The following is a 3,783-nucleotide window of genomic DNA, read 5'->3' as shown; positions in this document are numbered from 1 at the left end:
AGGCCCCTTGGTCTTGCAAACTTTATATGACCTAGCACAAGGCAAGGCCTGGGCCAAGTAGTGGGAGTGGGTGGGTAGGGGAGCAGAGGTGGGGGGAGAGTATAGGAAACTTTCGGGATAGCATTTGAAATGTAAATAAAGAAAATAATAATAATAATAAAAAAATTCCAACTCAATTCTTTACAGGGTTAAAAAGGGATCTTTGCAAATTCATCTGGAATAACAATAACCTAGGATAGCAAAAACTATTTTCAATGTTAAAAGAACCTCTAGTGGAATCACCATGCTTGATTTCAAGCTGTACTACAGAGCAATTGTGATTAAAAACTGCATGGTACTGGTACAGTGACAGACAGGTAGATCAATGGAAGAGAACTGAAGACCCTGAAATGAACCCACACACCTATGGTCACTTGGTCTTTGACAAAGGAGCTAAAATCGTCCCTTGGAAAGAAGACCGTATCTTCAACAATTGATGCTGGCTCAACTGGTGGTTAGCATATAGAAGAATGAGAATTGATCCATTCTTCTTATCTCCTTGTACAAAGCTTAAGTCTAAGTGGATCAAAGAACTCCATATAAAACCAGAGACAATGAAACTTATAGATGAGAAAGGGGGGAAGAGCCTCGAAGATATGGGCACAGGGGAAAGATTCCTGAGCAGAACACCAATGACTTATATGTTGTAAGATCAAGAACTGACAAATGGGACCTCATAACATTGCAAAGCTTCTGTAAGGCAAAGAACACTGTCAATAAGACCAAAAAGCAACCAACAGATTGCAAAAAGATCTTTACCAATCCTAAATCTGATAAAATGGGTAATATCCAATATATTTAAAGAACTTAAGAAGTTGGAGTCCAGAAAAACAAACAACCCTATTAAAAATGGGGTGCAGAGCTAAACAAAGAATTTCCAACTGAGGAATACTGAATGGCTGAGAAGCACCTAAAAAATGTTCAACATCCTTAATCATCAGGTAAATGCAAATCAAAACAATCCTGAGATTCCACCTCACACTAGTCATAATGGCTAAGATAAAAAACTCAGGTGACAGCAGATGCTGGCGAGGAAGTGGAGAAAGAGGAACACTTCTCCATTGCTGGTGGGACTGCAAGCTGGTACAACCACTCTGGAAATCAATTTGGTGGTTCCTTAGATAATTGGACATAGTTCTACCAGAAGATCCAGCAATGCCACTCCTGGGCATACACCCAAAAGATGCTCAAGCATGTAATAAGGATACATGCTCCACTATGTTCATAGCAGCCTTATTTATAAGAGCCATAAGCTGGAAAGAACCCAGATGTCTCTCAACAGAGGAAAGGATACTGTAAATGTACATTTAAACAATGAAGTATTACACTGCTATTAAAAACAATGAATTTATGAAATTCTTAGGCTAATGGATGGATCTGGAGGATATCATCCTAAGTGACATAACATAATCACAAAAGAATACACATGATATGCACTCATGTATACGTTAATATTAGCCCAGAAGCTCTGAATCCTTCTTAGAATGGGGAACAAAATACCCATGGAAGGAGTTACAGAGACAATGTTCTGAGCAGAGACTGAAGGAACGACCATCCAGAGACTGCCCCATATGGGGCTCTATCCCACAAACAACCACCAAACCCAGACACTATGGCAGATGCCAACCAGAGCTTGCTGATAGGATCCTGATATAGCTGTCTCCTGAGGGGCTCTGCCAGTGCCTGGCAAATACAGAAGTGAATGCTCGTAATCATCCAGTATAGAGGAATACAAAGACCAGAAATCAGAGTGGGTGGGTTGGGGATCAAGGGGAGTGGGTAGGTGATAGGGGATTTTCTGAGGGGAAACTAGGAAATGGGATAACATTTGAAATGTAAATAAAGAAAATACCTAATTTAAAAAAAAAGAAAGAAAAAGAAATATGTTATTTGGGTCGTTGTGCTTTGAGGTTCCAGTTAACCACTGTGCAGACCTATTAGTTTCACATGTCTGCTGTGGCTGCTGAGTGACAGGGGCAGGGAAGACATGTGAGATCCAAACCACTCACCTCATGCCAAGAAGCACAAAATAAGGAACAGGATCTGAGGTGTTAAGTCCCTTCCCAATGCATGTCCCCAAGTGATCTAAAACCCTGTCTTCATGTTCTACTTCCTAAAAGTTCCACAGCTTCTTCAGGACCACGTTTCATGATGTAGACATTTGGGATCATCTAAGATTAAAACAGTAGCTTGACTTCTAGGCTTAGGTACCAGGATGGTTACCACCCCCGTGCACCATGTAATCTGCTGTTTATTTCTTTAAACTTATTTATTTCAGGAAATGAAAGTCACTATAATTATCTACAAAAGTTATATTTGTAGAATGTATCCTATCTCTATAAAAGCAGGTTCTAAAAAAGCAAAACCTTACCTTGGAAAGTTGTACCTCCATTTTCTTAAGTTAAAGACCTCTCTGTTCCTAGAAAACAGAGCACATTTTTGAATAAGCTTAGAGCTCAACAATTGTCCTAAGATTCTTGTTTAGTTGCCATTATACCTATTTTTCTTTAAAATTAAAAATAAGGTAGTTAATCTGTTGACCAACATACTGTATAGTTTTTAAATGTTTGTTGAAACTATTAAACTAAATTATAAAGAAAAAAAATGTATTTTATGACTCTGTCTGGCTCAATCTGATTTTGAGGCAGTAACTCAATTTCTTACCCAACATAGTCTGAAATGTTTCATCTTCCTGACACCGTCTTCTAAGTACTGGGGCTACTAATTAAATAACTTACAAATTAAATACATATTATTCACTAGATTTTACATAATCATATTTAAGTGAAATTGTCTGATGACTCAGTACAACATTTCTAGTCCCGGATGTCCACCACATTCATGCCTCCCTCCTTCTACTGGTACAGCTCCAGTAAGCAGCATGCAAACTCTCTTATTAGAAACACATTAACTCTTTTTTTTTTTTTTTCATTGTGCCAGGTTTCAGTTGGCTGCTGAGAATGAAGAAAGAGTCCTTAAACTGAATCTCTTCTCACTGCAGACCTCAGTTTCTAAGTCTACAGGAAGCCCATAGCGCTAGGTGGGAAATGCCATTAGAACATCTTTAGTGAGTTTAGGGGATTGGGGATTGCAGGTTAATGAGGCTTAGATGATTTCTGATTACCTATGACTGTGGCTACATCTATTAGCAACCAAAAATTTCCTTGGGAAATACCGTAGTCATTTCACTCTGGGAAAGACCTGCTGCTTTCCCAAATACCAGAGCTCTCTTTTACACTCTGGGTCAAAGGAAAGAGGCGGAGGCTTTTGCCTCCCACTATGAGTAACCTGGAGGATGGAGTGAATGAAATTCAGGAAGCAGTGCTAAGCTCTATTACCGCTGAAGCAACTGCGAAAGAATATACAGAGTCAAATTAAACAGTATTCTTTAGAACATGCAGATTTTCTTCCCAAGCCCCATTCTATTTTTATGAAAAAACAAACAAGCAAAAAAAGAAACAAACAAACAAAAAAAAACCCCAAAAAATTAAACCTCAACACATCTGTTTATTCCACTAATGCTATCATATCTAAGACATGGAGAAATAACCAGGTAACTGCCATCATTAGCTAAAATGAGATGCTTGGAACTACCATCACAGGTCCTGGTTTCTCCTCTTGGCAGTAAGCCAAAGGCAGATTCAAGGCTGCCACTGATCAAGCTTGGAAAATGTGGCCGGGCGGTGGTGGCGCAAGCCTTTAATCCCAGCACTTGGGAGGCAGAGGCAGGTGGATTTCTGAGTT

Source organism: Mus pahari, chromosome 15 (assembly GCF_900095145.1).
Source record: "Mus pahari chromosome 15, PAHARI_EIJ_v1.1, whole genome shotgun sequence".
In the NCBI taxonomy this organism is placed as follows: domain Eukaryota; kingdom Metazoa; phylum Chordata; class Mammalia; order Rodentia; family Muridae; genus Mus; species Mus pahari.
Note: the sequence above shows the minus strand (reverse complement) of the source record.